The following is a 25593-nucleotide window of genomic DNA, read 5'->3' as shown; positions in this document are numbered from 1 at the left end:
ATGTAATGAAACTTGGGAAGTTTATGGAATATACTGTTATATAGAATTGCAAGAGAAGTTACTTAGTAGATAAATGATATAAGAACACTTGCAGATGGGTACAATTTAACGTTTGTTATGAAAATAAGGCACTAGAAATGGCAGGAACATTTAGAAGAACTTCAACATATCCTTTAACTTTGACCTGTGTTGCTCACTGACCAAGTATATTACCATGTAATTTGAAGTGAGACTACTGATTTGAACTAATGAACTGATATCTTATGTTTTCCTTATTTATACATCTCTTCTAAATGAATTGAATTTAAAACGTTTGTCTTAAGTATTTCTTTTCTTTAAAAATTTTTGGCCTTTTTAGTTTTCTTTTATATTAAAAATTATCTGATTTTAAGATGGGTAATGTCCCTCCTCACACTCCCTGAACATTTTGGCTTATGTTGATATTTTATTAATTTTTGCTTTTATGGAGTGATTTACATGAGTCTTCTATTTCATCACAAGCATTTCACTTTTTTCTTTCCAGTTGCATTTCTACAAAACCTTCTTTTAAAAGTCAGTATTTTTGTTTTATTGTTCTTCCATAGACCTTCATTTCATACCAATGATATTATGATCACTAAGTCTAAATATGCTCTAGCTGTAGACTTTTTAGGATTATATCTTTTCCAGATATTCAGTCAAAGCTGGCTTCAGACTTGACTGCTAGTTAAATGTACCATACAAAAAAAGCAGCTCAACACTGATTCATGGTTCTGAATCTTCCTTAATTCATCAAATCAGGGTTTTTCTATAACACATTTTCACCCAAGACCTTAACTTTTCAAGGATAAATAGTCAATAGCAAGTTTTTCATATTTCATAATTTAGTATTGTCCTGAGAGTCTTTACTACTTTAGAAAAATGTAGGATAAAATGTATTCATGTACATTTAACACTTGAAGATTTCTCTTTTAACTAAAATTCTTCAAAGAAATAAAATAAGGTGGATATAACAGACTTGCCTGATGATTTCAAATAGATAATATATCAGAATTGGAGATCCTGTAATCTGCATGGGAAAAACAATAGCTAACATTTAATATGTGCTCCCTGTGTGTGAGGCATTATCTTAAGCAACTTACATATGTTTATTTATTTAATCATCCAACCAGCCATACTGTTTTGTTTATTACTATTGGTAATTTAATTTTATCAATAAGAGAATTCATGGCCTTGAACGCTTACATTAAGCCACACAGATAATAAGCACCAATGCCTGAATCTGACCCAGGCAATGGGACCACACATTCACAATAATAATTGCTACATAACGTAGTGTCTCCAGAGTTCTATACAGATAATTTTATTTTTTGCTCACAGTTTTAAAACTAAACTCTTCATAAAATTGGCATGTCCCCTAAATTTTTTTTATCATGAAATTAAACAACCTAAATCCTACCATTGTACAGTAATGCCAATGTGTTATATCTCCTTTAAGCTCTTGATGTATTGTATTATTTTTTTAAAAATAGGAAATTATTTTTATTCCAAGTCAAATACATAAAAACAGATTTTCTCACACTACTCTTAGAATTGTAAAAGGGGAGAGAAAGGCACTAAACTGATATTTCACCCCGTTATCCTCTGAAACAGTCAGAGCTGGGCCCCATGTGAAAGTATGGGATCTTACAGCTCCTGCAGACAGAGGGTAGGTCTTTTCTCCTTATCTCATACATAAGCCAGTGGTTTTCAAACTTTGGAAAGGTGTGACTATTTGGTGGTTATTATTTTTTAGATTTTAAGCCAGTGAACATGGCTGGAAATAATTTGAAATGAGGAAATTAGACAAAAGACTACCTTTCAGAAGGGAGACATTAATGAAAGATCATGTTGTAGTCATGATTTTACAAATAGAAGTTATGCCCAAACTAGCCAGTTCATAAGAATTGGAAAAAAAAGATCTTATGAGCTAGATGGTTTACATGAATAATTTTGACATAACAGTTTTATCTATTCACACTGTGAACTTAAATCTCATCAAGCTTTGTAAGTCAATTTCCAACATACCGACAATGACTATGCTATCATTTTTTGCCCATTTTGTTATAATGTGAGCTACTCAACCCCATTTCTCTGTGCCCTGAGTCACACTTCTGTTGTTCTTGCTAACTCTTTCCTGACTCCTTTAGATGTCTTCTGTATGTTTTAAAATTTCTGCACAATAACATATTTCATATGAATATCAGGCTGCTCTATGTTCTGCTTTTCCCTTTACCTGATCCTTTTCCCTCAGTTTTTGTTCTCTTTCTAATGTACACATAACAGACACACATGCATGTAAATGTGGTTACCTAGAGGCTCACTACCTAGAGTAGTTTGAGTTTTCTTCAGATCTCCAGAAGTGGTGTCAGGTTTTCTGTTACTCCACTTATGGATAAGAAAATAGGTAGTAGACAGAGGAAAGTTGATTTTTGTAATGTCACACAGACAGAATCCAAACTAGAGCTCAGAATGTCTGTCTTTAGGCCTAGAAAGCTGCCTATCTGATGTCTACATTTATCTAATCATTTGCTTCACTAGTCTCAGTTCCTTAGTCAGATAGCTACCAGTAACACACTTTACACACATGTCAAAAACTCAACTTCATCACCACCACCAACAGCAACAGCAATAATACCAGTTTAGCAACAAGGGCAGAATGATATTCTTTGACTGCCTTTTCTGTTTTCAAAAAGAACACATGGATTTGGAAGGGCATCCCCCATACAGCCTATAATAATGTATGTAGACTAAGGGACTTGGAGTTCTGATTCAGAAATCTATGCTCGTTTGATTCCAGCATGCTTAATTTCTGAGTAGGCCTAGGCTGACAGGATCTCAGACAAGAGGAAAATAAAAAAGGAGTAAGTTAACTGGGATAAAGATGAGAAATATGAGGCATTTAAAACGTTTTCTACTACTAAATTCCTGCTTGTGATTTGCCTCACATTCATTACTTAACCTGTGAGTCTATAAATGGGGGTAATAGAGCTTCCACCCTCATCACTCACTGGGGAGCCATGAATAGGACCAGGCAGCCCAGAAAGAGGAGGTTTTAGCAGCCTCCTACCTCTGATGAGCAAAGACATACTTATATAGCACCAGAATTTGTTAAGCTTGCATGAGCTGTTTCAATTCGATAAAAATGGTCTTTATATCATAGCATCATGCCATATCCTGGTTGCCTTTGTAAATAAACTTTATTTTTTACAGCAGTTTTACGTTCACAACAAAAGTGAGAGGAAGGTACACAGATTTCCCATACACCTTCTGCCCCCCACCCCCCAAGCATAGCCTCCCCCATTGTCACCATCCCCCACCAGATGTTACAATTAATGAACCTACATTGAAGCATCATTATCACCCAAAGTCTATAGTTTATATTAGGGCTAACTCTTGGTGGGGGATATTTTCTAAGAGTTTTGACAAAGTCATAGTGACATGTATTCCTATAGAGTCCCCCTAAAATCCATATGTTGAAATCCTAACCGCCAATGTAATGGTATTAGGAGGTAGGAACCTTTGATGTGATTAAATCTTGAGAGTGGAGCCCTCATAAAATGAAATTTGAGCCCTTATTCGAGACATCAGAGATCCCTCACCCCTTCTGCCACCTGAGGACACAGAGAAAAAGAAGTTTATCTATGAACCAAGAAGTAGGTCCTCACCAGACATTGAATATGACAGCTCCTTGATCTTGGACTTAACTTATAGAACTGTGAGAAATAAATTTCTGTTGTTTATAGGCCACTCAGTATTCTGTGATAGCAGCCTGAATGACTAAGACATGTATCCACCATTATTGTATCATGCAGAACAGTTTCACTGACCTAAAAATCCTCTATGCCCCACCTATTCATCCCTCCCTCCCCACTGCCCTTGGCTACCATTGATTCTTTTACTGGCTCCATAGTTTTGCCTTTTTCAGAATGTCATATAATTGGAATCATATACTATCTATTTAGATTGGTTTGTCTCACTTAGTAATATATATTTAACTTCACTCCATGTCTATTCATGGCTTGATAGCTCACAGTTTTTAATCGCTGAATAATATTCAACTGTCAGGATATACCAGTTTATTTACCCATTCACCCACTGAAGGACTTCTTTGTTGCCTCCAAATTTTGGTAATTATGAATACAGCTCCTCTAAACATTCGTACTAATTTTCAACCTCTTTGGGTAAATACCAAGGAGCATGATTGCTGGATTGTACGATGAGTAAATTTAGTTTTGTAAGGTACTACTGAACTGTCTTCTGAAGTGGCCGTACCATATTTTGCATTCCTACCAACAATAAATAAGAGTTTCTGCTGCTTCATAGCCTTGCTATTATTTGGTGTTGTCAGTGTTTTGAATTTTTGCCTTTCTAATCGGTGTGTGGTCATATCTCATTATTTTAACTTCCATTTGCTTAATGGCACAGGTTGTTGATCACCTTTTCATATGCTTCTTTGCAACCTGTATATCTTCTTTTGTGTAGTATCTTTCATATATTTTGTCCATTTTTTAATCAAGTTGTTCATTTTCCACAAGTTGGATTGCAACTACCTATTCATTTTCCAGATGTGAAAACATGGCCAGGAATGGCTTGTGCAAAGGGACAAAAACTAGTTAAAAGCAAAAGTTGAATTCTGCCCTCATTCAACCTTTCTTGTCTCACGTCTGGACTGCTATGAAAGATCTTACCATGATCAGGTTTTAGTAGAACAGCTAAGTAGCATACCCCTGACTCAGATCCCTCGTCCACATACCTGAGTGTCTCTCCAAAGCCAATGCTTGGTGAGGTCATCCTGTGAGTGCTCACTGTCTTGAGAACACAAGCCCTGCATCCCAATCTGTGTTCCATCCACACACTGTTTACTGTCCACCTCAGATGTGATGCTTTAGGAAAACTGGATTATTAGCTGTTCCCTAACCCTATCAATTTTCTGTCATGGCTTCATCACTTTATACATGGAAATCTTCCTGGATTGTTCTCTTTCACCTCAAACTAACAAATTTCTACCTCTTCATTTTTGATCCCTAGGTACCTTCATGTAAAGGTATTTATTTTCCTTTTTATGATTGTCTTTGTCTTTTGCCTTTTTAAATTTTTTATTAAACAGGGTGCTTTCCTTTTTAAGAAGAGAGACAAGAAGGAAATTCACATTCACTATCTTTCCCATCTCAGTGACGACACCACGATTAAATCCTTTGCACAGTCAGAAATCTAAGCATCACCCTTGAGTCCATGCTCACTCTCCTCCCCACTCACTGTGGCAGCACAGACGACAGCATTGGTATGTGCACTGCTCAACACTGTCCCAATCCTGTCCCGTTTCCAGTCTAGTTCCATTTTAATCTATTTTCCTTATTATGTCCCTAATATTCCCTTTAAGATATAAAACTGGTTATTTCACTGTCCAGATAAATACTGCCTAGGCCTTCTATTATGTTTAGAATAAAGCCGAGAAGAACCACTATGATTCAGCCCCTGCCTGCTTATCTGACCTCATATCACTCTCTCTGCTGTTCACTAAAGTCATGATATATATGCACTGACATTATCTCTGTCCCTTAAAAAGGCTCAACTCCTTCCTGGCTCATTGCCTTATGTTACAGCTCCTAGAAGACCAGGGCTCCAGGCTCCTTCTCATTCAGATCTCAGTCCTTTGTTACCTCTTCAGAGAGACTGTGACTGACGTCCCCTCTAAACCTGCTTCCCCAGGCCCTCAGTGTTGTTGCCCTGATTCCTTTCTTCATAGCATATTACTGTCTGAAATGAGCTTGTTTATTCCTTTCTTTGCTTTTTTTTTTTTTAATCTCTTCCCACACATTAGTATCTAAGCTCAATGAGGGCTATCTTGTTCACTGTATTCTTAGAACCTGGAACAAATATATAACAAATAAGCATATTTGATTATTTAATCTATATAATGTTAACATATTTAATAATAATCTATTTCTTCACCGAGAAAGGCAGTAAAAGAGTGCCAAATGCTCCCTTCCTGGCCCTGGCCATGTTATGTTTGTACAGTTTCAGTAGAAACAATCACCTTCTGTCCCCAGCACTGAGTGCTATGAGCTTTGCTCGTACTCTGGATCTTTAGAACAAAGTAAAAAACCCATTTTCAGGCAAAGGACAGGAGCATTGTAGATAGTATCCAGATGTTGCCTGACCCTGCATTTCATAGGTACTAAAGGAAAACTGAAGTTCCTTTGGCTGATCTCCGCTCTTGAGAGCCTACAATTTCTCTCATTGGGATAAAAACAAATCAAAGGATAACCTTCATTATAGAGAACAGACTTAATGCTAATGGATCCTAGAGCATTGTTCTTATAGAACAATTAAATGTTTACCTTCTCCCAACCAGCGTTTGCAGAATAAATGTTTTAAATGAGTGGTGAAGGGGGCTGGGGAAAGATTATGACCTGAATGCCAATTCTTGACACTACTGGGTTGGCCAAAAGTTCATTTGGGTTTTTCCCTGAGAAGTTACGGAAAAACCCAAATGAACTTTTTGGCCAACCCAATGCTTCTTCCATGTCTTTGATGAAAGGACTTGACAGACACAAGCATCTTGGTAGGGAGGCTGAAGGGTCTTAAACTATCTGATGTTGGACGTGATTCCAAGAAAGCAGGCATTACTTTTAACCTTTGAGATGCAGCGTTAGGGAGGGTGGATATCCAAGCCCTGAAAGGAGCCTTAGAAAAGGACCATCAATGCCCTGATGGCTGAGAGCATCTGGTGGCTTCCTGCAGTGAATCCCTTCAGCAACATGCAGAATTGGATTGACTCTGACTACTCGCTGTGTATGTTCATTTTGTGGAGGAAGGAGAGAGGGACTGCCTGATGCAGTTGACTCTAGTGCCCTTGAGGATAGCTATACAGATGTCCTGTGGGATTGAGTCCTGGGGGAAGCCTGAGAATAGAGAGATGTCCCATTCCCCCTTCAGAGGGTCAGCCCAGCCTGCCACCCCCTGCATGCCCACCAGAGCAATCCAAGTCTTCCTTGCTTAGAGGTTTGCCCCTTACAAAGAGGCTCGAGCACAAGAACTTTTTGAATGCTGAAAAAAAATCCACTTTGCAGATAGGCAAACACCATTTACCATCCATTTGAAAGACCTTACAAATTGAGAAAGGGAAACCCAGCTGAACAATCCAACAGGCGGTTCCCATTGAGGCAAGAACAATGAAGCAAGGCAATAAAGGACAGCATCCATGTCTTCAAACCCTAAATCTGTGTTCTTTCACTTTGCAATTCTGATTTATTTCACGAGGCTACTTAGAAACTTTCACATCATATTTTGACATATTTTTTTCAAATACTTCTTTTACTGTATTGCACTCATATACCACAACAAGTCTATTTCTTCAGTTACTGACCATGGAACTAAAGTTTTTTATCAACTCTCTCTTCTTTTCCTTTCTTAGGTATTCAGTAGCTGGAATTTTCACTCAGCATCCTTCACCGTAGCTGGATACTCTCATTCTAGCTCACTTTTGCTCACCTTCTGTGCCAGATTCACCTTTCCCATCTGGCAAACAATTCTGCTCCCCTCTAATACACTGTTTGAAAAAGTAGCACTTTAATTATGTTTTAGGACTACTCTATTCTAATATGATTAAATATTCAGGAAGAATACTATGCAATGAGTTTTTGTGATTATAGTGGAGATAGCTAGAAGCTGCAAGCCCAATAAAAGTATAACATTTTTTCAAAAGGCAGGCAAAGCATATTTTATACTCTTTTCAAATAACTTTTAAAAAGTTATCATGACTGAGTGGGTTGTTGTTTCCTGACTAAAAGATAACTCAAAAGAAATCATCACAGCATTTTCATTTGGGAGAAAACAAAGGAGAACTTCTAGGAGAGATTTTCTCATGAGATATTTACATAGCTCTCCTCAGTTAATACTTTTTTTTCACTTTAGAGTTCAACTTTTTTTAATAAAACAAAATTTTAAAGTAGCAGCCACAAAATCCTACTGAATGGGAGAAATATTTGCAAATGATATGACAAATAAGGGGTTAATATCCAAAATATTTAAACTACTCATACAAATCTACATCAAGAAAACAAACAACCAGATTAAATAATGGGCAGAAGAACTGAATAGACATGTTTCCAAAGAAGACATACAGAGGGTCAACAGGCACATGAAAACATAATCAACATCATTCATCTTCAGGGAAATGCAAATCAAAACCACAAAGAGATATCACCTCACACCTGTCAGAATGGCTATCATCAGAAAGAACACAAATAACAAATGTTGGTGATGATGTGGAGAAAAGGGAACCCTTGTACACTGTTGGTGGGAATGTAAATTGGTGCAGCCACTGTGGAAAACAGTATGGAGGTTTCTCAAAAAACTAAAATTAGAGCTACCATATGATCTAACAATTCCATTCCTGGGCACATATCCAAAAGTAACAAAAACACTAGTTGAAAATATACATGTAACGTGGGTGGACTTGGACAGTATTACGTTTAGTGAAATAAGTCAGACAGATAAAGACAAATACTGTATGATATTACTTATATACAGAATATAAAAATAAAACAAACTAGTAAATATAACAAAAGAGTAGCAGCCACTAAAACATTAGCATAACATTGGCAATAAACAATTTTCTAAACCAACAGAAGGAATCAAAGTTGAATTGGGTGAACAGTGACTCAGAGGGTTTTAAGAAGGCCTCTGTCCTTGCCCAGGTATGTTGCTGAAAGTTGCTTGCTCTAACATTTCCTGAACAAGTATAGGGATGCAGTATCTACACTCACTTATGCTCCACTGGTTCAGGCCTTTTCTGTACTGTGTCCTCAGCACTTACCTCAGTGCCTGGCACTACTTGCTGCTCAAAAATACATTGAATAGTCCTCTCCACCCCATCTCCCGTCTGCTTCTGTGCCTCGTCCCCTTCTCTCAGTTTCTTTCTTCCCGATCACTTCCCCAGACACCGACACCCAGTTACTCCAGTTTCCCCGATTTCAGCTTTGGTCTTCAGCCCCATTCACCCGAGGATTTGCCTGAAGGCCACCCCCAACTCTGCACCTGCCCCCTTAGGGCCACTAAGGACCATGACTAAGACAGGGCCCACCCCCATGGCCCCACCGCTCAGGGCGGAGGAAGAAGATGAGGAGGACTATGAGCCTGTCCCAGAGCCCCCCAGCCCCACCCAGGAGCGCTGGCAGAAGCTTACTCCTCAGCACGCCCCCCCACCCCCAGGACTATGCCTTCACCTTCTTTGACCCCAACGACCCTGCCTTTCAAGAGATTCTGTATGACCCGCAGACCACCATCGCTGAGTTGTTCACCATTGTGCACCAGTGGGTGCCCCAAGTCCAGTACAAGATCGATGTCATTGGCAATGAGATTCTGCGACGAGGCTGCCACGTGATGGGCTGACCTAACATGACACTGCTCCATTATACTTGCAAGGCTGGGGCCCACAGAGTCGAGTTCCCTGCGACGGCTGTGCACCTCTTGCAGCAGCTGCTGGCACTGGGCGCAGACGTGATCTTGCGTAGCTGCTGGACCAACATGAACATGCTTCAGTACTCAGCCTATTTCGACGTGCCCGGTCTCGTGCACATGCTACTGAAGGGTGTACGGCCCCGAGTGATGAACTCCAAGTGCAGTGACTTCAGCCATGGCTCAGCCCTGCACATCGCTGCAGGGCTTGGCACGGCCAAATAATTTGCTGGAACATGGCGCCAACCCGGCACTTCGGAACAGAAAGGGACTTGTGCCAGCGGAGGTTGTCCCAGAGGAGTTGTCCCATGGACATATCCCTGGACAAGGCTGAGGGGTGCTGATGGCCAAGGAGCTGTGGACGCTACTGGAGGAGGCTGTGCCGCTCTCCTGCACCCTCCCTAGAGTCACGCTACCTAACTATGACAACGTCCCAGGCAATGCCATGCTCAGCACACTGGGCCTGCACCTGGGAGACTGCATGCTACTGGATGGCCAGAAGACCCACAGCTACAGTTCTGCAAGACCTCAGAGTTTGCCAATGGCTGGTGGGTGGGCATGCAGCTTGATGAACCTGAGGGCAAGAATGATGGCAGTGTTGGGGGTGTCAGGTACTTCATCTGCCCTCCCAAGCAGGGTCGCTTTGCCTCTTTGTCCAAGATCTCCAAGGCAGTGGGCGCACCTTCCTGATCTGTCACCTCCACACCTCGGACTCCCTGGATGGACTTCACCCGAGTCACTGGCAAAGATCGCAGGGAACACAAAGGTAAGAAGAGGCCCCCGTCAGCCCTGACTCTGGGTGGCCTGCAGCAGCGTGAGGGAGCCAAGGCTGAGGTTGGAGACCAAGTCCTCATCACAGGCCAGAAGCAAGGGATTGTGCACTTCTGCGGGAAGCCAGACTTTGTCCCAGTTTACTGGTATGGCATCCAGCTAGACCATCAGCAAGCACGATGGCTCTGTCTTCAGTGTCTGGTACTTCACCTGCTCCCCTCGGCATGGAGTCTTTGTACCAGCATCTGGAATTCAGAGGATTGGTGGATTCACTAACCCCCCTGGGGACAGTTTTGGAGCCAAAAGTGAATCAAGTGACAATGATGCAGACCAAAACACCTTCACAACAGTCTGGACCCCAAAGGACATCACATCAGAGAGCTCCATCTCTAGGTTGCTCTTCTGCTGCTGGCTTCCCTGGATGTTGAGGGCGGAGATGCAGTCTTAGAGGCTCTGGACTTTCCACAGAGACACAGAGCCCCCTCTAGCATCTCCTGACACAAGGAGCCCCCTAGTCACTTGAGATAGCGTTTCCCAGTAATGTATCCAGAAGAGAGACCCAATAGCCAGCCCTCGATCACTAAGGCCCCATTATTAACAGATTCCCCCGTGATAACCCCCCAAATATAGACCCTATGTTACCCAGAAAAAGATTCCCTGAGTGTAGTACCTTTAGGCTAGTCCCAACCCCTCAGATCAGACCCCCCAAAAACAGATTTCCACATCACCCCAAATGACGGTAACTTTCTCTACATAATGCTCTACAGCAGAACATTCCTGAGTCACTGGCTCAGAACCCTTCCTTATTAACAAAGATTCCCCCTATGCCCCCATCAAGTCCCCTTGAAAGAAACACCTCTAAAGCAACAGAGTAACAGACTCACATTTAACATCAGTCCCCTCAAGATATTTTGACCCCCATGGTCACCCCCAAACGCTTACACTGCAATCAGAGACTCCCTCCATTAAAAACAAACCCTGCTCTTACCCCTCAAGAAGAGACCTACATCAACCAGCCCACTGTCCCCTCCAAGTTACAGGCCCCAAAACAGTCTTGGAAGTGCTAATTACAGGGCCACCAAGTCTTCCTGTCCTCTGCACCCTCAAGAAACCCCCAGTACCTTGTATGAAGCCCACCCCATTCAGCCCACAGCACCTGTGCTGGCCAGGCTCCCAGAAAATTCTCTATTTTTTAAGTAATTATTTCCCCCTTTGGGGAACCCCAAAATTTGAAGGCCCCATTCTGGGACTCTGAGGATCCCAAACCCCAGAGTACATGTCCCAGACTTTCCTGGGTCCCCAAGTCCCACAACCCCTAGGAGGCTCCAAAACCCTAACTCCCAAGACCCCCAAATCATGGAAACACCAAATCCCCCAGGAATCCCAAATTTAAAAAATCCAAGCCTCTAGGAAACCCCAGTCATGGAGGTCCTTGTGCCTGGGATGGAGGAGACTGTGGTCCAGATATGCATCCCGGGCTCCCGGGGCACCTCAAGCCCTATTCGTAGGCACTAGGGGACAACAAACAGGAATTCTCATCTCTGGAAACCAGAGGACTTCAATGCCCTGAGTCCATGGATCTTTAGACACCAAAATTCCAAGAGCCCCAGCCACAATGCCCCCGATCTTCAAGCCTACATCTCTAATACATGAGGGGCACCAAGACCTTGAGGGGATCCCAAATCCTGGACCCCCCATTTCAATGTACATTCTGGTCACAGTTCCAAAACACCAAACCTAAGTTACTGGCACTGAAGGACTTCACAGCACCCTGGCCAGACTAAGAGCCTGATGGAGATCCTGAAGACCTAGGGGGTCAAGGGCAGACCCTGAAACCAAGGACAGCTCACGAATGTCCCTCACTGCATGTCTCCAAACTCAGCATGACCCCTACTCTCTTCAATAAAGATGTTTCTGTGGCAAAAAATAAATAAATTAAAAAAATACATTTAATAAATAAATGGATGATTTATTTTAAGAAAACTTCTTTAGGCACTTTTAGAACTCCAGCTGGTTAGATGCTTTACTATCTTGAATATATAAATTTTTCATGTCCAGGGAAGGACTGGAATTGCAATATTATTGATAAAAATCACCCATGTAGTCCATGTTCTATCAACCTTATTCATACGCAGAATTTGCACTCTCCTTTAAACATATCCCTATCATGATGATTTCTTTGTTAAGAATTTGGGCCCCTTAGGTCAATGTATCAGTACCAATAACTATCATCAGTTATGTGTTAACCAAGAGTTCATTTTTCATACTTGTAAATTAAGGTATATATTATATGCCAAAGTATTAAATTACAGTAAATCCCCTACATATGAACCAGTTCCACTCTGAGAGTGTAAGTCCAATTTGTTTATAAGTCCAATAAATTTAACCTAGGTACCCAGCTAACACAGTCAGCTTATAGTACTGTACTGTGACAGGTTTATAATACCTTTCACACAAATAATACATAAACAAACAAACATAAAATAAAACATTTTCAATCTTACAGTATAGTACCTTGAAAAGTTCAGTAGATAGTACAATAGCTGGCATAGAGGGGCTGGTATCCAATGAACAGGCAAGAAGAGTTACTGAATGGAAGAGGGAGAGGAGATGGGAGATGGTAGAACTGAAGGATCATCGGCAATAGGAGATGGAAGGCAAGCTGCAATTTCACTCATGGCTGATGTTCATGGCACAGGTTCTGGTTCCTTGCTGGATTCAATTCTATCTGCCCTCTTGAAAAAATGATAGTAGTAGCTATCACTGGGTAGTAGCTCTTTTTTCCTCCTCATAGATGACACTGTAGCACTGGATTGTGTTCTGAATGGCTGCTGCAAATTTTGTGTATCATTCTATGTTCAGGTCCTGTGCCTCAAAAACTAACAGTGCCTCCTCAAATAAAGAAAATCCCCTTGCCATTTCCCGTGTTGTGAATCTCTTCAGTTCTTTGGTTACTTCTTCTACCTGTTGTCTCTCTTCATCCTTTCTGTCGACCTCCAATTCCATCAGGTCTTCATTAGTAACCTCCTCATGTTGCACAGCAAGGAGTTCAGTGAAGTCATCCTCTTGCAGATCTAGCTCCAGCTTCTCACTGAGGGTCATTGAATTGCTGAAGACCTCTTTGGAATCCTTATCCACCTTCTCAAATCCACGATAATCATGAACAAACTGTGGTCAAATATTCTTCCAAACCCCATTCATGTTGATGACTGTAACCTCACGCCAAGCAAAGTCAATGTTTTTTTATGGCCTTGTAGATGTTATAGTCCTTCCAAAATAGTTGCAAGGTTGTTCCTGATTCATCACTCATCTTTACTGCCTGACAAAAAGTGTGATGTAAATAATATTTCTTGAAAGTCGCTCTAACTCCCTGGTCCATAGTTGGATGAGCGATGTAATATTAGGTGGCAGATGCACTACTTTGACGTTGGAATGAAAGTCGTCCGTGAATGGAGGGCGGGGTCGGGGGGGGGGGAGCCGGAGAACTGTCAAGCAGCAAAAGGATGTTGAATGGGACATCATTCTCCAAGCAATATTTCTCTACCTCCAGGATAAATTGGTGGAAAAACCAGTCCTGGAAAATGGCCTGTGTAACACAGGCTTTGGGGTTACTCTTCCACACAACAGGAAGAGAGCCATTGGGTATGTTTTTAAGGGCTCTTGGGTTCTCTGAATGGTAAACTAAAAGATGCTTCAGCTTCATATCGCCAGAAGCATTGCCACCAAACAACAGAGTTAGCCTATTCTTTGCTGCTTTGTAGCCTGGCATCAACTTTTCTTCCTTAACAGATGTAACTTTCGTCTGGCATCCTCTTCCAGTACAGTCATGTGTCATCCTACATCAATGTATGCACCTACATCAATAATTTCTCAAAGCATTTCAGGAAATTCCTGGGCATCTACCATATATGCACATGCTGCCTGCCTTGCCACTTACTTTTACATTGCGAAGGTTGGTTCTAGCCTTGAACCAATGAAACCAGCCATGACTGGCATTAAAAGATGCACCTCTGATTCTTTGCCATGTTTCTTCTTCAAGTCTTCATAAAGGCTTTCAGACTTCTCTTGAATCATCATTAAGCTGAGCATGATTGGACACTGATCCTGATCCTGCATCCACACACTGAGAAATTTCTCCATCTCCTTCAACATTTTCCCACACTTCTTCAATATTATTGTCGACATCGTCGGCACAGCAGATTTCACATGTTCCATGATGCTGTTCTTGTTCTTTATAATTATGCTGATGGTTGAATGATTCATGTTATGAGAAGAAGCGACACTTACTTTTCACCTCACTCCACTCTCTCAATTATTTTAACTTTTGTTTCCATCATTATCACTTGGGGCTTCTTAGCAGTACCAGCTACATCACTGCTGTTTTTACGCTTGTTTCCAGACATTCTGGTCTTGAAATAAAGATACTGTACTACTGAACTCTGTACAGTACCATACAGTAAAGTACACAAAAGCACAACCACTTGTAGAGGATGCATACACATGACAATGTACGCCAGACACATGACCTAACTCACGTGATCGGACATGCGAACGTTCATTCGAATCTTTGAAGGTTCACAACTTGAATGTTCGTATGTAGGGGACTTACTGTAATGCCTATTTCAACTTAGAATGCAGATAGAGCTCCTATATCATGTGCACAGTAAGTTGCCAAGAAAATTTCCTGAAGAAAATTTAGTCACTTTGACTCTACCTAAACAAATGGAACTTGGTATTTTTAGAATAACAACTGAAGTCTCTCATTTAGTTTTATATAAATATTTATCTAACACCCTAAATCAAACCTGAGGTCGTGGCTGACTTTATAAGCTAGGATTGGCAAAGGCATAAGACTAAACACATGAGTCTTTCATGCTCATTCAAAAGGTCTTGGTTCCTAGACCTCATATATCAGTGGCTAATGTTTACTAAGGTAAAATAGAACAAGGTAGAATATACACCCTCCCAATAATCCTGCAGAATATCTACATAAAATCTATATAGTTGCTATCTTATTCTTTGGTGATTTTTACATAGTGTGCAGTATGACTTTAATAATGGTTAAAGAAGAGAAAACAGTTTGGAGTAACAAATCACCATCACTAGTAGTTCAAGTCCACAACATTTTTACTTTGTGATATTCAATCCCCTTTGATAAATATGCTTTATAAAGCCTTTATAGAGACCTTATGCAGAGTAATACATTGAGCAGATTTTTAGTAAATATTAATTAACTGTTCTCTGACCACATTTTCTTAATGAATTTTTCTGATCCTTACCCTGGGCTGGTTAAAACTCACTTTGTGTTTGCTAAGAGCTGTTATCTAATAGCCTAAGATGTTTTGCTAAATAATAGTGTGTCTAGCACAGCAGTAGTTGTTTTCTGAAATAGCTTCCTACCCTTTCCAACTCGCTACAGATTTGATATTGGCACAAGACCCATTACCTCCCATACTTTCTTGTTTATTAAGCTGGTCAAAGTGTCCTAACCTAACTATTTGTAGGGGCTGAGGAAGTCCCAGGTCTTTTTGTCCAGGTCATGAATTTCATGGAAATTGTTTCATAGGGACAGTTTGCATCACCCTGAGAAAAAGGAACATATAACAGTGCTGTGAATATCTTTTTTTTTTTTTTTTGCGGTACACGGGCCTCCCACTGCTGTGATCCCACATGCTGCTCTCCCGTTGCAGAGCACAGGCCCCGGACGCACAGGCCCAGCAGCCATGGCTCACGGGCCCAGCCGCTCCGCAGCATGTGGGATCCTCCTGGACCGGGACATGAACCCGGGTCCCCTGCATTGGCAGGCAGACTCTCAACCACCGCACAACCAGGGAAGCCCAGTGCTGTGAATATCTTTGTTGTTATTTCAAGATAACAAATTTTAAAAACTGATTTTGGTAGCAAAAAAGACAATTTTTGGACATCACAGGAAATATAAAATTAAAATTTCAATTAATTCTTAAAAGGTCTTTGATGTGCATGTATTATTTAAGCATTGATAAACTCCTATCAGATTCACTGTTAATTATTTGAATCCTTCTATCTGAAGCCAAATCTGCAGATCAAACCAAGCAGCAATTCTAACATAAATTTATAATTCAACTTGCAATGTAAGGAGTAAATTAGTGTGTGTATGTCTTATTCACTGCAAGTATACCCCAAAGTAGTAAAGCATTCTTTATTATTTGAAGTGCAGAATCCCAAAAATTTCAAATCCTATCTAAAATAATATTAAAATTTATGCGTAAGTATAACTTATTTTTTTGACAAGAACGTTGTCTTCATACTATGGATTGGCCTTATTATAAAAACTTTGGAATAATCCAGTTTTGCGTACAAATTAAACATGTATATTAATTTGTCTTTTATTATTTATTTATTTTAAATGACTGGAATTTAATTTTTTCACATATATTCACCCTGAATTGTTATAACTTTACCTGTCTTTGTCCCTTATGAAAGTTTTCACAAGCTTATGTGATTATTTCTCTATCTGCATCTCTTTATCCCTCAAGGGTCTTTTAACATTAAAGTGGTAAATAAAATAATAATAAAATAGTATCAGAAAAATACAGATGATTATTATTACTACTTCTGAACTTATATTTTTACTTCTCAGTGAATATCTGTTTTAGTAAATTAAGCATAAAAATTATAAATGCTATAAAACTATAACTACCCATTCATATGCATAATTATTTTATGACTCCAAAATCTTAGAACTCAGTAGTACTCAAGTCAACTAATATGTAGTATATATTTATTTTCAAGTTTTATTTTATATTGAAGTATAGTTGATTCACAATGTTGTGTTCATTTCAGGTATACAGAAATGTGATTCAGTTATACATACATGTATATCTGTTCTTTTTCAGGTTCTTTTCCCGTTTAGGTTATTACAGAATATTGAATAGAGTTCCCTATGCTATACAGCAGGTCCTTGTTGATTATCAATTTTATGTATAGTAGTGTGTATATGTTAACCCCAAACTCCTAATTTATCCCTCCCCCACCACCTTTCCCCTTTGGTAACCATAAGTTTGTGTTCCGTGTCTGTGAGTCTCATCTGTTTCATAAATAATTCATCTGTGCCATTTTTTTAGATTCCACATATAAGGGATATCATATGATATTTGTCTTTCTCTGTCTGACTTAGTTCACTTAGTATGATAATCTCTAGGTCCATCCATGTTGCTGCAAATGACATTATTTCATTCTTTTTATGGCTGAGTAATATTCCACTGTATATATGTACCACATCATTTTTATCCATTCATCTGCCAACAGACATTTAGGTTGCTTCCATGTCTTGGCTATTGTAACAAGTGCTGCAATGAACATCAGAGTGCATGTATCTTTTCAAAGTATGATTTTCTCCAGATATATACTCAGGAGTGGAATTGCTGGATCATATGGTAGCTCTAGTTTTAGTTTTTTAAGGAACCACCATACTGTTCTCCATAGTGGATGTACCAATTTATATTACCACCAACAGTGTAGGAGGATTCCCTTTTTTCCACACCCTCTCCAGCAGTTCTTGTTTGTAGAGTTGAAAAAAAAAAATAATGGTGTATAATTGCTTTACAATGTTGTGTTAGTTTCTTCTATACAATGAAATGAATCAGCTATATGTATATCTATATCCCCTCCCTCTTGGACCTCCCTCCCACCACCCCCATCCCACCCATCTATGACGTCACAGAGCACAGAGCTCCCTGTGCTATACAGCAGGTTCCCACTAGCTATCTATTTTACACATTGTAGTGTATTTATGTCAAACCTAATCTCTCAGTTCATCCCACCCTCCCTTTCACTCTCTGTGTCTACATATCTGTTCTCTACATCTACGTCTGTATTTCTGCCCAGCAAATAAGTTCATCTGTACTATTTTTCTAGATTCCACATATATGCATTAATATATGATATTTGTTTTTCTCTTTCTGGCTTACTTCACTCTGTATGACAGACTCTAGGTCCATCCTCATCTCTACAAATGACCCAGTTTAGTTCCTTTTTATGGCTGAGTAATATTCCATTGGTTATATATGCCACATCTTCTTTATACATTCATCTCTCCTTGGACATTTAGTTGTTTTCACGTCCTGGCTATTGTAAATAGTACTACTCTTTGTTGCAGTCCAGGGGCTTCTCATTGCAGTGGCTTCTCTTGTTGTGGAGCACAGGCTCTAGGTTCATGGGCTTTAGTAGTTGTGGCAGGTGGGCTCAGTAGTTGTGATGCACAGGCTTTGTTGCTCTGCAGCATGTGGGAACTTCCCCAAACAGGGATCAAACCTGTGTCCCCTGCATTGGCAAGTGGATTCTTAACCACTGCACCACCAGGGAAGTCCTAGGATTTTCTATGTATAGTATCATGTCATCTGCAAACAGTGACAGTTTTACTTCTTTTCTAATTTGTATTCCTTGTATTTTGTATTTGTATTTTGTATTCCTTGTATTCCTTTGTATTTTGTATTCCTTGTATTCCTTTGTATTTTCTTCTCTGATTGCCGTGGCTAGGACTTCCAAACCTATGTTGAAGAAGAGTGGTGAGAGTGGACATCCTTCTCTTCTTACTGATCTTAGTGGAAATGCTTTCAGTTTTTCACTGTTGAGAAAGATATTTGCTGTAGCTTTGTCATATATGGGCACAGGTTCCCTCTCTGCACATTTTCTGGAGTGTTTTTATTAAATGGCTGTTGAATTTTGTAAAAAGCTTTTTCTGCATCTATTGAGATGATCATATGGTTTTCATTGCTTAATTTGTTAATATGGTGTATCACATTAATTGATTTGTGTATAATGAAGATTCCTTGCATTCCTGGTATAAATCCCATTTGATCATGGTGTATGATCCTTTTAATGTGTTATTGGATTTTGTTTGCTAGTATTGTGTTGAGAATTTTCACATCTATGTTCATCAATGATATTGGTCTGTAATTTTATTTTTTGGCAGTGTCTGTGTCTGGTTTTGGTATCAGGGTGATGGTGGTTTCATAAAACAGATTTGGGAGTGTTCCTCCCTCTGCAATTTTTTGGAAGAGTTTGAGAAGGATAGATGTTAGCTCTTCTCTAAATGTTTGATAGAATTCACCTGTGAAGCCATCTCATCCTGGACTTTGGTTTGTTGGAAGATTTTTAATTAGTTTCCATTTCATTATCATGATAGGTCTGTTTATATTTTCTAATTCTTCCAGTTTCAGTCTTGGAAAATTGTACCTTTCCAAGAATTTGTCCATTTCCTCGTGGTTGTCCATTTTATTGGCATTTGGTTGTTTGTACTAGTCTCTTATAATCCCTTGTATTTCTGCAGTGTCAGCTGTGATTTCTCCTTTTTCATTTCTAATTTGATTGATATGCGTCCTCTCCCTTTTTTTCTTGATGAGTCTGGCTAAATGTTTCTCAATTTTGTTTATCTTCTAAAGAACCAACTTTTAGTTTTATTGATCTTTACTATTGTTTCCTTTGTTTCTATTTCATTTACTTCTGCTCTGTCTGCTCTGATCTTTATGATTCCTTTCCTTCTACTGAGTTTCGGTTTTCTTTGTTCTTTTTTCTCTAGTTGCTTTGGGCATAAATTTAGATTGTTTATTTGAGATTTTTCTTGTTTCTTGAGGTGAGATTGAATTGCTATAAACTTCCCTCTTAGAACTGCTTTTGCTGCGTCCCATATGTTTTTTTGTTTTGTTTTGTTTGTTTTGTTTTGTTTTGTTTTTTGCAGTACGCGGGCCTCTCACTGTTGTGGCCTCTCCCACCGTGGAACACAGGCTCTGGATGCGCAGGCCCAGCGGCCAAGACTCATGGGCCCAGCCGCTCCGTGGCATGTGGGATCCTTCTGGACTGGGGCACGAACCCATGTCCCCTGCATCGGCAGGCAGACTCTCAACCACTGCGCCGCAAGGGAAGCCCCCATATGTTTTTGATCATTGGGTTTTCATTGTCAAGTGTTTCCATGTATTTTTTAAATTTCTTCTTAGATATCTTAAGAGGTCTCTTGGTTATTTAGTAGCACACTGTTTAGTCTCCATGTATTTGTGTTTTTACAGTTTTTTTCCTGTTATTGATTTCTAATCTCATAGCGTTGTGATCAGAAAACCTACTTGATAAAATTCAATTTTCTTAAATTTTATGAGGCTTAATTTGTGACCCAAGATGTGATCTATCCTGGAGAATGTTCCATGTACACTTGAGAAGAAAGTGTATTCCACCACTTTTAAGTGGAATGCCCTATAAATATCAATTAAATCTGTTTGCTCTGTTGTGCCATTTAAAGCTTATTGTTTCCTATTTATTTTCTGTTTGGATGATCTGCCCACTAGTGTAAGTGGGGTGTTAAATTTCCCTACTATTATTGTGATACTGTTGATTTCCCCTTTCATGGTTGCTAGCATTTGCCTCATGTATTGAGATGCTCCTATGCTGGGTGCATAAATATTTACAATTGTTATATCTGCTTCTCAGGTTGATCCCTGGATCATTATGTAGTGTCCTTCCTTATCTCTTGTAACATTCTTTATTTCAAAGTTTATTTTATCTGATATGAGTGTTGCTACTCCAGCTTTCTTTTGATTTCCTTTTGCATAGAATATCTTTTTCTATCCCTTCACTTTCAGTCTGTATGTGTCCCTAAGTCTGAAGTGGTTCTCTTGTGGACAACATGTATATGAGTCTTGTTTTTGTACCCATTCAGCCAGTCTGTTCTTTGGGTTGGAGCATTTAATCCATTTACATTTAAGGTAATTATTGCTATGTATGTTCCTATTAAAATTTTCTTAATTTTGGGGGGTTTGTTTTCATTGGTCTTTTCCTTCTCTTGTGTCTCCAGCCTAGAGAAGTTCCTTCAGCATTTGTTGTAAAGCTGGTTTGGTGGTGCTGAATTCTCTTAGCTTTTGCTTGTCTCTAAAGCTTTTGATTTCTCTGTTGAATCTGAATTAGATCCTTGCTGGGTAGAGTAATCTTGGTTGTAGGTTTTTCTCTTTCATCACTTATTATATATCCTGCTGCTCCCTACTGACCTGCAGTTTCTTCTGAAAAATCAGCTGATAACCTTTTAGAGATTCTTTTGTATATTATTTTTTGCTTTTCCCTTGCTGCTTTTAATATTTTTTTCTTTAAACTTAATTTTTGTTAGTTTGATTAATATGTGTCTTGGTGTGTTTGTCCTAGGGTTTATTCTGGGGACTCTGCACTTCCTGGAATTGGGTGGCTATTTCCTTTCCCATGTTAAGAAAGTTTTCAACTATAATCTCTTCAAATATTTTTTCAGAACATTTCTTTTTCTGTTCTTCTTCTGAGCCCCCTGTACTTTGAATGTTGGTGCATTTAGTGTTGTCCCAGAGGTCTCTGAGATTGTCTTCAACACTTTTCTTTTTTTTTTTTTTATTATGCTCCTTGGCAGGTATTTCCACCATTTTGTCTTCCAGCTAACTTATTCATTCTTCTGCCTCAGTTATTCTCTTATCGATTTCTTCCAGTGTATTCTTCATTTCAGTTATTGTGTTGTTCATCTCTGTTTGTTTGTTCTTTAGGTCTTCTAGATCTTTGTTAAATATTTCTTGTGTTTTCTTAATCCATGCCTCTATTCTATTTCTGAGATTCTGGATCATCTTTACTGTCATTACTCTGAATTCTTTTTCAGATAGGTTGCCTATTTCCTCTTCATTTATTTGGTCTTGTAGGTTTTCTCCTTACTCCTTTATCTGTAACATATTTTCTATCATCTCTTTTTTTTTTTTTTTTTGATGGTGAGGTTGTGTTCCTGTCTTATTAGTTGTTTGGCCTGAAGCTTCCAGCACCGGAGTTTGTAGGCTGTTGTGTAGAGCTGGGTCTTGATGTTGAGGTGAGGACCTCCAGGAGACCTCACTCCAATGAATATTCCCTGGGGTCTGAGTTTCTCTGTTAATCCAGTGCTTCAGACTCAGAATTCCCACCACAGAAGCTCTGGCCCAACCCCTGGCTTGCAAACCAAGATCCTGCAAGCCACACGCAGTGGCAGTAAAAAAAATTAAAAAGAAAAAAAGGAGCAGAACAATAACAAAGAGTAAAAAATAAAATAAGATTAGAAAACTAAGAGTTATGTTAGAAAAAATAAAAATACAGATGAAACAACAACTGGAAGAATTGGAGATTAAAACAGAACCACAGTGGCAAAAGTGAGAAAAAAAAAAGCTGGGAAAGGCCTTGGCTGTAGGGAGTGGGGCTTAGGCAGGGTGGGGTTTAAGTGGTGGGTAGGGTCTAGGCTTAGGACCCATATGTACGGAAAAGGCCCTTGGGAGGGTGGGGTGCAGGGCTTAGGCTCAGCATGGCCAGAGTGGCCCAGGGTGCCTCTGGCCTTGAAAGGCAGAGGACAAGGCCCAGAAACCCAGCAGGCTTCCTAGGGCCTGAGTGGGTTGGGGAAATGCCAGCCTTACCCCCCCGATCCTCTGGTCCTATAGGGACCCTCCCCATCTGCCTATCCTCTCCCCTATCCCCATGCCCTCAGGACCAACGCAGCTGGAGTGGGCCTTGGAGGGTGGAGGACCCAACCTGGGAGCCCAGCAGGCTTCCTGCAGCCCAAGTGAGTGGGGGAAATGCCAGCTGTGCTTCCCCTGATCCTCCAGTCCTAGAGGGTCCCTGTCCATTCACCTCTGTCCCTCTTCCTCCCTCCTCCCTCCCTCCTTTGCCCCTAGGTCCCAAGTGGCTGGAGGGGACCTCGGAGGTCAGAGGACCCAGCATGGGAGCCCAGCAAGATCCCCAGGACCCAAGTGGGCAGGGGAAATGCTAGGTGTGTTCTCCCTGATCCTCCAATCCCAGAGGGCCCCTCCCAATCCACCTCTCCTCTTCTTCCCCCCTCCTACGCCCCTAGGACAAATGTGGCTAGAGGGGGTCTCGGAAGGTGGAGAATCTGGCCTTGTATCCCAGCAGGCTTCCCGGGGCCTGATTGGGCAGGGGAAGTGCTAGCTGTTCTCCCCCCGATCCTCTGAGCACCAGGGTGTCCCTCTAGGCATGGGAACACATCCCCTCTCCCAGCCATCCCTCAGAGGCACTGGTCCCATCTGGCCTCCACTTCTCCTCTCCCCTAACTACCCCCCATGTCCTACCCAGTTGCTCTGGGGTTCCTCCTGTCTCCTTGGTTGTCAAGGTTCCCCACCAGCATCTGGTAGGTGCCCTAGTGGAGGGGAGACGAAAGCTCCGCATCCTCCACTCTACCATCTTGACCCATACTCTTTTGATGACTGTAGCTTTGTATTATATCTGAAGTCAGGGAGCCTGATTCCTCCATCTCTGTTTTTCTTTCTCAAGATTGCTTTGGCTATTCAGGCTCTTTTGAGTTTCCATACAAATTTTAAGATTTTTTTCTAAATCAACAAAATTGCCATTGGTAATTTGATGGGGATTGCATTGAATATGTAGACTGCCTTAGGTAGTATGGTCATTTGGACAATATTGATTCTTCCAATCCAAGAATATGGTATATCTTTCCACCTGTTTCTGTCATCTTTGATTTCTTTCATTAGTATCTTATAGTTTTCAGAATAAAGGTCTTTTGCCTCCTTAGGTAATTTTAGTCCTAGGTATTTTATTCTTTTTGATTCAGTGATGAATGGGATTGTTTCATTAATTTCTCTTTCTGGTCTTTCATTGTTAGTGTATAGAAATGCAGCAGATTTCTGTGTATTAATTTTGTATCCTGCAACTTTACCAAGTTCATTGATGAGCTTTCATTTTCTGTTGGTATCTTTAGGATTTTCTATGTATTGTATCGTGTCATCTGCAAACAGTGAGTTTTACTTCTTCTTTTCCAATATGGATTCCCTTTATTTCTTTTTCTTCTCTGATTGGCAAGGCTAGGACTTCCAAAACTATGTTGAATAAAAGTGGTAAGAGTGGACATCCTTGTCTTGTACTTGATCTTAGAGGAAATGCTTCCAGCTTTCCACCACTGAGTATGATGTTAGCTGTACGTTTGTCATATATGGCCTTTATTATGTTGATGTAGGATAACCTTATGTCTTCTTTCTGGAGTTTTTATTATAGATGGGTGTTGAATTTTATCAAAAGCCTTTTGTGCCTCTATTGAGATGATCTTATGTTTTTTTATTTTTCAGTTTGTTGATGTGGTGTATCACACTGATTGATTTTTGGTTATTGAAAAATCCTTGCATCCCTGAGATAAATCCTTCTTGATCATGGTGTATCATCTTTTTAATGAATTGTTAGATTTGGTTTGCTAGTATTTTGTTGAGGAGTTTTGCTATTGGCCTGTAAATTTCTTTTTTGTGGTTCCTTTATATGGTTTTGGTATCAGGTTGATTGTGGCCTCATAGAATGAGTTTGGGAGTGTTTCTTCCTCTGTAATTTTTTGGAACAGTTACAGAAGGATAGATGTTAACTCTTCTCTAAATGTTTGATAGAATTCGCCTGTGAAGCCACCTGGTCCTGGACTTTTGTTTGTTGGGAGATTTTAAATCAAAGTTTCAATTTCAGTACTGGTGATTCATCTGTTCACATTATCTATTTATTCCTAGTACAGTCTTGGGAAATTGTAACTTTCTAAGAATTGGTCCATTTCTTCTAGGTTGTCCATTTTATTGATACACAGTTGCTTGCAGTAGTCTCATGATCCTTCGTATTTCTGTGGTGTCAGTTGTAACTTCTTTTTTGTTTGTTTGTTTTTAAATTTTTATTATGGGATACTTCAAACATACATCAAAATAAGAGCGTATAAAAAAATTTACCGCATTGTATTTATCACCTGGTCATAATATCTTCCAGCTATTTGTCCACTCTTGTTTTCATCTATATCCTTTTTCCTTCACATTATTTTGAAGCAAATCCAGTTACAGGATAGATTTGTTTTGGTAAATATTGTTAGATACTCCCTCAACCTCCTATTTTTATATATATAAATATGTTCATATATATATATATATATCTCCAGAACTTTTATCTGAGTTAGAAGATGGATTCTAGCTTGTTGTCTGAAATTCGGTAGTTGCACAAAGTGCAGCTTTTTTGGAATCAATTATTTTTTTATTTTTTCACATACACACACTGTATTTTATTTTTACAAGGGATAAATAAACTGACATCAAGCATTGTAAGTGGATGAACACAACAAAAGCAACAATGATTGCAATTACCAAACACGAAACACACTCATACTATGTCATAATATTGACATTCAGTCCACTAGTCCTCCACTGTAACAGCTCCTTTACTTTGCAGTGAAAATTGATTTGTATATTTTTTGCCTCTGAACCCTTGCAGGATTTTTTTATTCAAACAGAAAGTCACAAAAATTATAATTATCCTCATCAGTTCACTCAGTCCCATGTAATTAATTTTTTTTCAACTTGATCT

The 25593-nt window shown here is 39.8% G+C and overlaps 1 protein-coding gene and 1 pseudogene across 1 annotated transcript in view; both read left to right on the top strand.

The window, feature by feature from the left end:
- The window catches only part of KHDRBS2 (KH RNA binding domain containing, signal transduction associated 2), a 699880-nt gene that overhangs the window by 369625 nt on the left and 304662 nt on the right, over positions 1–25593 (top strand). The gene's annotated exons all lie outside the window — the stretch shown is intronic.
- LOC115844145 (CAP-Gly domain-containing linker protein 3-like) lies at positions 9090–10702 on the top strand (annotated as a pseudogene).

Source organism: Globicephala melas, chromosome 11 (assembly GCF_963455315.2).
Source record: "Globicephala melas chromosome 11, mGloMel1.2, whole genome shotgun sequence".
Lineage (NCBI taxonomy): Eukaryota > Metazoa > Chordata > Mammalia > Artiodactyla > Delphinidae > Globicephala > Globicephala melas.
The sequence above is the reverse complement of the archived record's forward strand: the minus strand, read 5'-3'. Positions and strand labels throughout refer to the sequence as shown.